This window comes from Buteo buteo, chromosome Z, assembly GCF_964188355.1.
Source record: "Buteo buteo chromosome Z, bButBut1.hap1.1, whole genome shotgun sequence".
NCBI lineage: Eukaryota > Metazoa > Chordata > Aves > Accipitriformes > Accipitridae > Buteo > Buteo buteo.
Window position 1 is genome coordinate 7,453,309 of NC_134204.1, and position 13,643 is coordinate 7,466,951.

Sequence of the window (13,643 nt, forward strand, 5' to 3'; positions counted from 1 at the left end):
ACTATTTTTTATAAGCTTCAGATCATGTATAACTTACCACCTATCCTCAAGATACATTTCCTTTTTAGTATTACATTTGTATGTTGCAATACCCAAGCGTTACTTCAGCATTACTACTTCTACTTCTGAAAGATTGAAACTGTCATTCCCAATGAGATGGAGTTATGACTGTTCATACTGTGTAATCCCTTTCATAAAGTCATTGTTATGGCACTGTAATGTTCTCTTATTTTAGTGGCTATTCAGATTGATTCTGAAAGGAAGGTTATGAACTTATCCCAGGTTGTCTGTCTAAAGTCTGTATAATATTGTCAAAGTGTGATACAGTAACATACTTAATGTGAAATTCTTGTTTCTTTGTCTGCTTCTGATTTTTCGGTTGTAAGAATTTGTACTGTTCTTTTTATGCCCTTAAGGAAGGGGTAAAAAGAAACAATGTACTGGTTCGGAGAAAAAAAAGGAAGATTAAGAATCTACTTTCTTGTTTGTTCATCAGCCATACTACCTGTATTTTCTGCTGAATGATTTTTACTTTGACAGTGTAATGAATATATACTTCTCAGTTCTGTCTGTTGGGAAAAAAACCTTTTCTGTCTGCAAATGAAGAATGTCAGGGAGTTAACTTATTGTTTCCCCACATTAATGACCTTGGCATTAGGATGTACAGAATTTCTTTGTGCTTTTTTTTTTGTTGAACATGTGCCCTTTGGATCAGTGAATTGTTTCAGCTGTGCTGTGTGTAGCCCATTTAGCAAATCCATTCCATGTTTAGTATTCTGTATGTTTTAGCATCTATGTGTCACCATTAAGAAAATCAGCAGCCAGAACTTGGATTTTCCATTATTCTTGTTAATTTAGCAATCTACAGGCAAAACTCTGACCTCAGTTACATGGGATGTGGATCAAAAGAATTTCTGTTGGCTCTATTGGAGCAACACCCTGCTTATACTAGTGTAATAGAACTGAAAATGGGGATGTCCCTTTTAGAAACAACCACAAACCCACGATTTTTTTCCTTATGCTTATTTTTTGGTTTATATTATGTTCATTCACAAGGTAACCTGGTTTAATTTCAATATGAAAAACCCTTATTGAAAGTAAGGCTCACAGGAGTGATAGCTTGCAGGGACAGTCACCCTGAGGTCACTTGTTGAAATCCAGCACAGATCAGTAGCAATGAAGCTTCTTTGGCATATATAAACTCAATTCAGTGGACTTCAATCCATGCCAAAAGAGGTAGTTTCCTCTGGAGAAGTGTCAAGGAGTCTGAACTTGCCCTTCGATGAAGTAAATTGCTGAAGAAGAGTCGATAGTTATGGCTATATTTCATACGCAATGAGGAGAAAGAAACATATTTTGTGGATAAACCAAAGCATTCACTGCTCTGAACGGTCATTGCAGCGCTTTTTGCCATCACTAACCATAATTAAAATAGTATCTTATATTCAGTGAGGAATTCCCTGTGTACCCTCACTTATATCAATCAGCTGATCGTGTCCATTTTCTTATGGACACCCCACTTACTTATAATGGTTTTTGTTTTATATGAGAGGTTAATAAAATAAGACTGTGCCAGAAGGGTGAGAAACATATAAAGTTGAATTTGGGTAAATTTTACATTTTTCATAATTTTCCATTTCTTTCCTCCCAGTTGCACAATTTTCCCTCTTTTTAATGTGATCTTCAATGTTACATTGAAAGATAAACTAAGAACATAAAAGCCAAGAACAAATTACCCAGACATAAGCACATTTCTGTTTGAGATCTGGTGAACTTAAAACAAAACAAAAATTGATTCTTCTGGAGAAAAAACAAAACAAACAAAACAAAACCAAACAAAACCAAACAAAACCGCAAAACTTATAATGGGGGAAAAGAATAGTATGGAACTATAAAAATACCCTTCAGTGTGTGGAAAAAACCCCCACCAAAATTGTTTAAAAATGACCCTTTCTGACTATGAAATACTTGCACATAGCACTTTGCCTAGTCTCAAACTGCTCCTTCTCTTTTGTCCCTGACAAAAAGGTTTCTGTTCTAGAGTCATCCTTCCCCCATATATAGCAATTGCACTAATAAAACAGAACAGGTCTATATATATTAATTATCTTATATATATCTTCAAAAGTATTAGGTACATGTACTACCACATAGCTGTGGTTTACAATTTACAGTGGGGAAAAGAAAGGAACATCACAGTTTCAAGGTGAGGGTTTTTTTGAGAAAAAACTGATAAACAAAAACAATGCTAGAAAGACTAGCACTCCAGATACATTACCTGTGGTAATTCTCAGGGGTGTAAATATTTTTCTACATTTACTTTGGGTATATATAGGTCTAGTATCATGGCTACACCAGTTCTAATAAATTAAACATGGAATATTTCTGGATAATTGAAGTCAATTGGCTGTAAAACTAAATTGTAATAGTGGTCCCCCACGCACTTTTGAACCATCTGACCTGAGATATCCCAGTTTCCAGATATTCTTTGGGCTTACCACAAGCTAGGGACCAGTTTTCACACAACCACCTTCTTCTGAAGGTGAAAAACGTTTGATAATATGGACATTACCTTTCCTGTCCCAGGTGGCCTCACTGCCAGAAAACAGTGCTGGGCACATTTAAACTGACAACTTCTGTGTTTATTTTCAGCTCCATCTGCTTATAGATCCATAAACATTTTTTTTCTGCCATTGCTAACAAATCAAAGAATCATGGAGTAGTTTAGGCTACAGAGATTGCTGGAAATTCTTGCCCAACATCTCACTCAGAGAAGGGCCAGCTTAAGCTGCTCAGGACCTCATTTGGTCAAACTTTGAATATCATTAAAGGACGGAGATCCCACAAGACCTTTGGGAACCTTTTCCAGTGTTTGACCACCCTCATGGCAGAAAGATTTTGCCCATATCTAATTGGAAATTCCATTCCATTATGGCTCCAAGGTCATGTATCCATACTGTGAGTTTGCCAGCAATGAAACTCATGCCAGGTCCCAGTCCCATTTATGTTCTGCACAAGCCATAGAGAGCTAACTGCTGGGGACCTAAGCAACCACGCTACAAGAGGTAAACTCTAGACAGTGCTCTGGTGAGCACCTTCTGCCTCGGTTCTCCTGGAGGGAATTAGCTCAGAGCACACTAGTAGTGCTCTCAGCTTTCTGCAGCAAGAATCCAAGTACTGACACAAAGCACATTCTTATCACTAGCTTACCAAATCCTTCAGGTAGATGCACCTTATATTTTCCCTCCGTATTCACAGGAGAGCATTGGGCATTTCCAGGGGATTTTTCAGAACTCAGGCAGGCAACAGCAAGCTGATGACCAATCTTGGCACTGCACTGTTCTTCAACTGCTTCTTCTACCTTAGCTGAGAGATAAATTTCTTTGTTGACAGTGGTAGGTATGATGATCATGGTGAGTTCTGGCGTTGGCAAAATAGTGGGACTGTAGTCATTTTCATATCCTTGGTAATCTTTTGCCCTAAGCAGCTATTTTGCTTATGCTTTGAGTCAGTCTTATGCTTCTTTCTTTAACAAATACGTTTGCTTTTCTTAAATCTCTTTGAAAGTAAGTTATTTGCTGATGTTTCTGAATGTGTGTGTACTGAAAACCACTGAATAATGTAATGAGATAAAAGAAAGCAAATAGGGCATTTGTAAGTCTTTGCCAATACAGCAAAAGGAAAATAGAGCATAGAGAGCATAATCTGCTAAACATGACAAGCAGGCAATTAGAGTGAAGAGTTATATATTCTGTAATGTGTGTGCATCCATATGGAGACAAAGTATGTGTGTAAGTATGTGCACATACAGCAATAAACATATATACAAATGCAAACATATATATGAATGCACACATGATGAATTTCTAATTAAGATGAGAACAACATTCAAGCCTAGACTTAAAAGTTATCAGAGGCCTTGCAGAGATTCCCCCTGGAGTTTCTGAGAGCTGGGTTTAGTAGCCAGTAATTTCCAATTTCTTAGATAATGTGTAGGACCATGGTGCTGATTAGCCCTTAAATCACACTCTCCCTGGAAAAGTAAAGTCTTTAATTTCTTTAATGGTTAAAAACATGTCTCCGCTTTTCTCTTTTTCACCTTCAGAAGCTCTTGGTTAATTGCGATCTGGCCTCAGTATTTATTTTTGGGTGCTGAGGATAAGCAAGGGTAGTCCTGTTGAAGGAAAATGCAGAGGGGTCTCATATTTGGGGAATTGGTTTCTCTAGTGGAGAAATGATACATCATTTTAATTCTTGCATTTTTAAAGTGATGCCTGGGGTTTTTAATCTTGAGTCTCCCTTTGACATTAATGGGAGTCATGTTGCTGAAATGAACACGTGATGCTTTGATAATTGAAAGGGACCATGTATGATAGAATCATAGGCATTGGAGAGGTAAAATACCTGTTCCACTAGGAGATCCTGCCAGTTTTCCTTCTAACTCAGGAAATGAAGAGCTTTACAGCTCATTTATTAATGTATTGTTCAGCCCATCTATAAATGAGTCAGAATAGCTGCCTTCACTCCCTTCACTGGAAGATTGTTGCACAGGATAAATAGACTTTATCAAGTGGAAATGTCCCCTTCCTTAATCTCATCCCATCACTTGTTATTCTTTTTTGTGACCCATGAGTAATCCCTCTCACTCCACATATTTTACACCATTTTGGATATTTTCAGAACATTACCCTGCTTTCCCTTAGGCCCTGTGTAGTTGATTTATACAGATTTGGTTATTTTAATCTACTGACTTCCCATGTCAAGCCTTGAAGTCCCCATAGGGATTTTGTCTACCTCTTTTTCCCTGAATACTCTAGACTCCTGGGGTCTTTTACAGAGACAAGAAGAAAAACGTCTAGCTCTGCTACTGAGGAATCTATTAAAAATACCAGGTAGAGTAAGAGAGCGTGAAGGAGTCTCAGAGATGATCTGAAGACCATATTGGGGTACAGAGGTATTTATTCCCTGCTTTTATGAAGTTTGTATAATCCGTGGAAGGAGCATGAACACCCTTCTTCTAAAAAAGGATTTATTGTCTCCAACAAGCAGTTCAGAAAGTGACAGCAAAGGTTTTTGGAGATAATAAGGTCCTTGACCCCTTCAGAGTCCATTACTGCGTATACTGGAAGAAAGAAGGAACTGAGAATCAAGATCTTGTGGTTTAAATATTGCCTATGTTGTCTGTTGTTTTATCAGTTTACTCTGTTCTCACCCTGTCTAATGTAAGGGCATGACAATTTCTCATCAGTAACACAAAACATCGTTATAAATATTTACTCTCCTATTCATCCTCTGAAAAACTCTTGTACATATTTAAGTGGGAAGAAGGAAGACAAATTAAGATAATATACTCTTTTACGATTTGTACAAGGCAAAACAAAAGGAATTTACTGCAGCAACATTTCTGCAGTTCACAGTGTAGAAAACACAACAGGGACTTCAGAAAAGAAAATGAAAAAAAAACAATCAAAATTTAAGCATGGATTTTTAAAGCATAGCAAAAATATCTAAGGAAATTAATTGGGTAAAATAGTCATTAAAGCACAGTTGAGGTTGCCACCACAAATTATTTAAACATCAAAAGCAAAACTTTCAGTCTTTTAATGTTTATTTTCTCCTGCACCCTGTGAAGAGTATTTTCTGGTTGCTGTTTTATCATATTTGCATCAAAAGGCCATGGAAGTATCTAAAATATCCTGGCAGTGGAAGCTGAAATGGAGACATTTTGCACGAAAAAAATGTGAGAATTTTCATGTGCTTATTCCAGTTAATTATTAAGCAGCCCAACAGTCCTGTGAGTCTAATGGGAATATACATTCTTGCTTTACAGTTAGGGGTGTTCAGGTGTTAAGAGAATGGGCTATTGTGAGGGCAAAAGCAGGAATGGGTACAATTAACTTGTCTAAGACTAATCTCAGAAACATTGATTCAGAATAACAGTATTTCTCTTAAGTACCAGAAACCAGGAGGCCACATTACGATCCTGAAAATTCCCTGAATTTCACCCTGGAAAGATATGCCTTTAGCACCTGTCCAAACTTGTAGTAACTCTGAAAGGTGCGTGGGCATATGCACCTTTGTTGATTTCTGCATGTTAACCACGGGAATCTTCTTTAACAGCAAAATACAGGCATTGATATTGGAATCATCCAGCTTTCAGTAAGAGCACAGAGCAAGGTGTACTTGTCAAAAAACAGGAAGTCTGGCTTCATGTCCCTTTTTTGTTTCAAAGAATTCAAAACTTCATCTCCTGTTTCCCTTGCAAGTTTCCTACCTGGCAAACTACAGGGTACAGGGACCAGAGAAATAAGAGGGTGATAGAACACCTTCTTCCAGCCTGAGACTGAGCTGCTCTTCAGATGAGAAAACAAGTCATGAAGCCAGGATGAGGGGAATGTGTTTTCCATTGCTGAATGTTTAATCACCCAGTTAGGAAAGGGAGCTATGTACTAAGAACAGCTCCTCGAATATTTCCCTCTGGATGTGTAAAATACAAATAAGCAGAAAAACGTACTCATGTGTGCTAGAAGTGCAGGGCATTTACAATGCCTACCTAACGTACAATTCCTTAGCCTTAGAAGAAATTGGGGCACAAGCACCCTTCCCTGCATAGTATCTTAGCCATCAGTCTCCACCCCCAAGCTCCATCATGCTGTTCTTCTTCCATGCCACATTTCCTACTTTCCTGTCTGAACCACAGCCCACTTTCAGCAAGACAGACAGCCAGCTTCAATGGTGTGAGATAGGAACTTCAGCAGGTCTTTTAATGTCCAATCTACTCTACAAAAGTTGAACTCTACTTAGTTTAGTGCTAGTTCGTGCATGGGCAGAAGCGCTTAAATTCATATACTTAATGACTAGTGTTTCCTATTATCTAATTATAAGCAACACTCCAATAAGCAGGCAAGTGCTTGGGGATCCCCCAGGTGACTCATGTCACTTTCTTCCACTGCATTAATTAACCATTATAAGCACCTGTGAGTGCTTATAATGGAGTTATATGGACTCGATGGAGTTAATGCCTCAAGTGCCTGTTGTGAGGGACAGGGGCTGGGGCCTGGCTTTCACCGTGGAGGGAAGGAATGGACCTTGCTTGCAAGGCTGCACAGCAACACCACAGGTGAGGAGGGACTGAAAGAGTTAACGTCTCCAACATTGTGGAGGGGCAACTTCTACATGAGGGCAAACCTGCACAAGAAGGAACGTTCATCCCTGACCAGCCCCAGACACCAGCAAGAGGCCGCGGAGGTTCCCTTTTTGGGGCCGCTCAGCCCGTACGGCCGGAGATCGAACAGGGCTCACGGCTGCGGGGAGGGAGAAGTGACTCCCCAGGCGACCCCTTTCCCGAAGGGTCCGAAGGCACAAACCCCTCGTGGTGCCTCGTTAGCCTCATGAGGTCGAGTGTCCGCCCAAAGGAAGGGCGAGGAGGTGAGAAAAGGGCACGAACGGGAGCCCCACGCGTGCCCACCTCCAGAACTGGACCCTCGGCTGGCGGGACCAGCGCTGGACCCAGGGCTGGTGGAAGCTTTCTCTTTTCTCTTCCTCTTCCTCTCTGTCTCTCTCCTTTCCCATAACCCCCACACGTCATCCCTTTAGACATAAACTGCTGACCAAGTCTGGGACTAGGAGTGGATCCAGCTGCCCCCGGGCTCCTCTCTGAGAAGGAGTCTTGAAAGCAAGGGGGTCCGCTTTGAACCCCCTGTTCCAACGTGAAGGATCTCCTTATTTTCTTCCCTGAATAGATGTATATGTGGTTACTGTGAGTTACACAGTTCCCTGAGGTAGTTCCATGCCCATCCCTGTTGAAAGAAACCCCACCACCTACTGTTACGCCTCCCAGGTTGAGGCTGCTTCTGCCATAAATATAATGTTCAACTGGTCCTTTGGTGTCATTTCACCTTAATTTAGCCTGAGGGAATTCCGAACTCAACTCCCTGGTCTGTCCAGCCCCAGTCGTGACAGCACCCAGTCTCTTCTCTGTAAGGTGACTTAGGTGTTTGTAACCCCCTCTTTGCAGCCAGACAAACATAAAAAAATGTTTATTATGTTTGCAATATCCATAGTAAAATGCTGGAATAGTTTATGGAAGTTTTAGCCTAAATAATTTGGTACAGCAAGATGGGAAGACAGAGGCAGAGCTGTGATTAGACCTCAGCCTTTGTGAATCTCAGTTCTTCCTGACACAAACATTAGTGAGAACAAAAAACAGTTCTGGTACCACAATGACAGAACATGTAATCCTTGGACTATATAATACTTTTATTTTATACCTGTGTCAATGCAATTTTCTTTTGGTGATGTTTCAATGCTTGCACATTAAATATGAGGCTTCGAACACCTCCAATATTGAAGCTTTAGCTCAGTAAAAAAAAAAAAAAAGGCATGAAAACATCAAGCCATTCTCTTGAGTTTTCATGGTCTATTTCTTTGCTTGCAGCAAAGTTGCATAGAAGTATTTACCTCTTAAATGTTTACCTAATACAGTATGAAGTGTTGACCTTAAATGGTCTTTACAGCTCATAGACCATAAAAATAAAATTATGAATGAGCAATTTTTATTCCTACAGAGCCAATGACTGTAGCAAACTATGTTTTCTCCTACTGTTATCTTAAGAATACAAGTAATATCATCTTGTACAATTACTATCATTCGCAGATGTCAGTGGTCACTTTTTGACTTAACTTTAAAGCCAAAGGCATCAATACTGATAGAAAGGAGGAAAGACTGAAGTTAGTAGACAGTAAGCAAGACCTAGATTCTTCTGATAAGGAAACACAGAACTTGCCTCAGTCGGTTAGACCAGGCCATCTAGGCAGTGACCCAAAAGACACTATATAGACAAAGAAGCCCTGAAATTAACAGTTCAGATCGAGCTGTTAAGTGCAAAGCAGAGAATTCTCCCTTTGAGTTGCACAGTAACTCATTTCTCAGCATAATCTCCACTCTAACATTGGTCATATCAAATAAACATTAAGAGAATCCATCTGTGGACTCAAAGTTAGTACTTTGTTACTCTTGCAAGCAGGTTTTTTCCCCTTCCTTACCCCCACAAGAAGTTAACTTATTTACAGAGCTGAACTGCCTTAAGCAGCATTTCAAATCTAACAGCATTTTATCTGCGGTCTTGTTTGATTGTTCCCACACTCCACCTAAGCCTTCTTCCAGATTCCTATGCTGCATCTTCCTTACAAACCCTGCATTGCTGAATTCTTCAACAACCATTTGCCTGCAATGTGTTTCACAGCAAATGGGTACAAATCTCTTCACCTTTTAACTAACAGGATACATACACAAGGTTTGCCTTTTTTCTCTCCTTCCATGTTAAGCTCTAGACTAGAATACTGTCCACCTCACAGCTCACAGAGACATGCTGGGCCAGCGACTGCAGCCCATGGGCTATCCATGCCAGGGCAGGGACACCCTGAAGGGACTGCAGCCATGGGCCACTCCTCTATTCTTTCAAGAAATGCATGTTTGCTAAGATAGCTGATTACAAGTTTCCTCCTTCTCTTTTTTTGGCTTCCAAGTGCCTTTTCCAGGCATTTCTAATGAACAACAAACCCCCATATATATATTTTACAGATATATATGTCTGTAAAGCGAAAAAATTATACTGTATTCACATAATGTGATGGTTGCTTTGCTTAGGTTTTGTGATAAGAACCATTACCAAGAGAAAAACTGCAGTGCACTTGAAAAGTATTTTTTTCCCTCTTTCATGGTTGGTCCTTTGATCTCCTCTTCTCACGTTTATGGGGATGTTTTGAGTTGTTTTGTTTTTCCTTACACTTTCGACCTGAGGCATAAGTGATGAATACTGATGTGACTAAGTTTGGTCAAATTCAAAAATCCAGCTCACTGGCATACAAACCTGTGCTGGTTTTGGCTGGGATAGAGTTAATTTTCTTCATAATAGCTGGTAAAGGGCTATGTTTTGGATTTGTGCTGAAAACAGTGTTGATAACACAGGGATGTTTCCGTTATTGCTGAGCAGTGCTTACAGAGAGTCAAGGTCTTTTCTGCTTCTCACCCCACCCCACCAGTGAGCAGGCTGGGGGGGCACAAGGAGTTGGAGGGGACACGGCCAGGACAGCTGACCCCAACTGACCCAAGGGATATTCCAGACCATAGGACGTCATGCTCAGTATATAAAGCTGGGGGAAGAAGGAAGAAGGGGATGTTCAGAGTGATGGTGTTTGTCTTCCCAAGTACCCGTTACACGTGATGGAGCCCTGCTTTCCTGGAGATGGCTGAACACCTGCCAGCCCATGGGAAGTGGTGAATTAATTCCTTATTTTGTTTTGCTTGCATGCGTGGTTTTTGCTTTACCTATTAAACTGTTTTTATGTCAACCCACAAGTTTTCTCACTTTTACCCTTCTGATTCTCTCCCCATCCCACTGTAAAGGAGGTGAGTGAGCGGCTGTGTGGTGCTTAGTTGCTGGCTGGGGTTAAACCATGACAAAACCTGTCCAAGTTGTTTATGATCTGTAGGTCAGAAAATCTGTCTAAAAGATTTAATTATTTTGTGAGGAAAGAGTTATGCTTTGTGATCACTGGATTGCAGCTTAAATAACTTTCTGCAGTGCTCCCAGTTTCAATACAAGTCGCTGTGAGACTTGTTGCAAGCAGCTTTTTCTGATATTATTGAAATGTATTCACATTTTGACAAAAATATTAACAAATACAGCTAAATTTAAAAGGGTTTGAGACATCTCTCAGATACATAGCCCAGCTGGACTGATACTAAGTCAGTGTAGTTTCTACTGAGAGAGTTAATTCTGTCTGTCTGCCTGTATGGATATATAGAATGAAGTAACTGAAGAATCTGTTCATTTTTAGAGATGACCTCTCAAAATAAGAATATTGAACAATCTTGCAGAACAACCTTGTTTATGAAAATGTGCTAAATTTGGGGGGTCATCTTAAACCATATTCAGACTAAAATGCCATGTTCTTGCTGAAGCAACTCTAAAGTTCACCTAAGGTATTAATAGGGCATTGAGGCAATAGAGCCTAAACTGACAGGATATGGCTGCAGCACATTGCTCTATTGTATGCTATTTAAATTGGGAGATTGCTTGCCTGTAAAAGAAGCTGCTGATTACAAAGGAAACAACATGGCAAATGCTTCAGGACATTAAAAATCAGGTAAAAAAGATATCATACTGAGCTCCTCACTTCCAGATTGTAATAAAATTGGGTAAACTATTCACCGTGACTAATTTATTCAAAAGTTGCCCCTTCTTGGGCTCATGAATTTATATTCAAACAGATTTGGATTTCTACAGATTTGTTACTCAATGTCACAATTACAGGAATAGCTGTACTTTTAATCCTTTCTTTGGACTTTCTCTTTTCACACTCTTCAAGTCTTATATTGTGCGTATGGCTTTCAGAGGATATGAGTTACATGAAGATACTGCCACGGGGTAGTGACAATGGGCCTTTATAGGATTACTCTTTCATAGCTGTCCTTGTGCATACTAATAGTCTGCAGTAAATGCAAAATGTAGGTAACATTATCAGACTACTAAATTACCTTATAGTAATTTGTTCAGGAAGGCATAGTTTGACAAAAGAATCACCAAGTTTTCACTTTGAGATTAGATTTTGGCTATAAGATGTTGCTCATCTTCCATAATTTACTGATTTATCTTAATGAATCAAGACCCATGCAACTCTCTTCCTTAAGAACTAGCACTCATAGAATGAACTAACGCATCCCGAGATAAGTAGTATATACCTTTAAAGTAGGATAAAAGCCTAATATGGAAACATTTGAAGCATTTCACACTGTGCACGCACTTGTGTCTTATTAATGTTATATCTCAAAGACAGGGCAGATTGATGACAGATCCTCAGCAGCTAAGGCAGCTGGATCCAAAGCAATTCCAGTTCAGGGGATGGGTGGACAGGTTTATGTGAGATACAACAACAGATAATATAAGCAGTTTCTCAAGAAGTTTCAATACCTCAGGTTGCACGTGATAGTAAAGTGGTTGGCTGTACGACCACCAGACCAGAAGTTACTTGAATGTGATGTACTCTAAGCACAGAGAATACTTCTTTCAGTTTGCCCTACTACCCATGTGCCCTTAAAAAAAATCCCCTCAAAGTGGCTTCCCTGATCCTACATTCTTACAGCTTGGTGTTGACGTCTGAGTCTCACAAAGCATTTACAATTGTTTCATTAACACTGGCTTGACTCTGCATTTGCTGCTTCCCCAGTTATTTTTAGCTCCTCAGGAACCTAATGATATTCCAGAAAAATATGTGGACAGACTTAGGAAAGGACTGATATAGGACATCTCTATAAAAGACCTCTCTATGTTATGGAGAGTATACCAGGATGTGTATATCAGAAATTCCTTCTCCACTTTCCTGAGTGGCTTTCCTGACAGTCTAGATGTTAAATTAATTCACTGCATACATATAAACAAACAAAACATCAAAATAAGCAGGTCAGAGCATAATATTTATAAATTATTAGAAGAAACTTTAAATTTATCACAGAGTAGTTTATGTAAACACACCGCAGCCCATGGAGAGCTCATACATTATTACCAACCATTATTGTGCAAATATTCTCTTTCTTATTAATTTAATATCAACACTAATTGTCCACTTAGAATGCTTATTATTGTTTTTGCTTCCTGGTTGACAAACATGGTGGGGAAAATCAAGTATTCTGTGAAATCACTATCAGATTTCTATTAACATTGACTACAAAATTGCTGGGATATCTCTTACAATCAATACATCTAGCTAAATGAAAAGAAAAGAACATGGTAAAAAAAGGGTCACAAGGGTATGAAAATGAGTCAATTATGACTGACATCAACTATTTTTTGTCTTGCATCATTCCCAAACTCAGATGGAGTCTCTGTCTCAAGGGCACAGTTACTTCATAGCTAGGACAAACTACATGTATATGATTGAGAATTAATTGCACATACCTATAGAGTATGGATACATTTTCACATGAATATTTGTTTTATCTCTTTCCTAAAAGAAACTTGTACACCTTATTTTGTGAACAGATGAAAAGACTTGAATATACTATCCAAACAAGTGTGTAGTGTGTACCTGAATGGATTCTTACAAAGAATCTTTCTATTTCTGTCTCTCACAACTGATTCATACTCAGCCCATTCTGGTAGTGAAAAGAGGGACATGAGCATATGATGAGTGGTTGGCAGGTCTGTAAAAAGTTCTGCTCACTGCAAATAAAAAAATCATACTTTTGACAGCAGTCACACAAGAAGCACTATAGAAGCCCTGCTCTAGATCACTGATGGTGGAGGCAAGAGAAGAAAAGAAAGGGGAAATAGAGCAGGATCTAATTATTCTTTCTCTCATAGAAATTCTGTGTAAAGACTGAGGAATACACTATTACTGAGTGTAACTGAAGAAAAGCTTAATTGTTGCTATTGGTGCTGTCCTTTCTCAATGGGTTAGTAAGGAACTAGATTTCAAGGGGTTTTATACTTTAACTGCTGCCTTTCACTGGCCCTAAACAAAGGGTTTACAAAAGGAAGGTGTTCTTTGTCTAAAGAGTTGATGAACTTCTCCTTTATCCACAGTTGTGTATTGTCTACTCTTTTGTTTTTAAAGATAGATGATATGAACTGACACAGAGA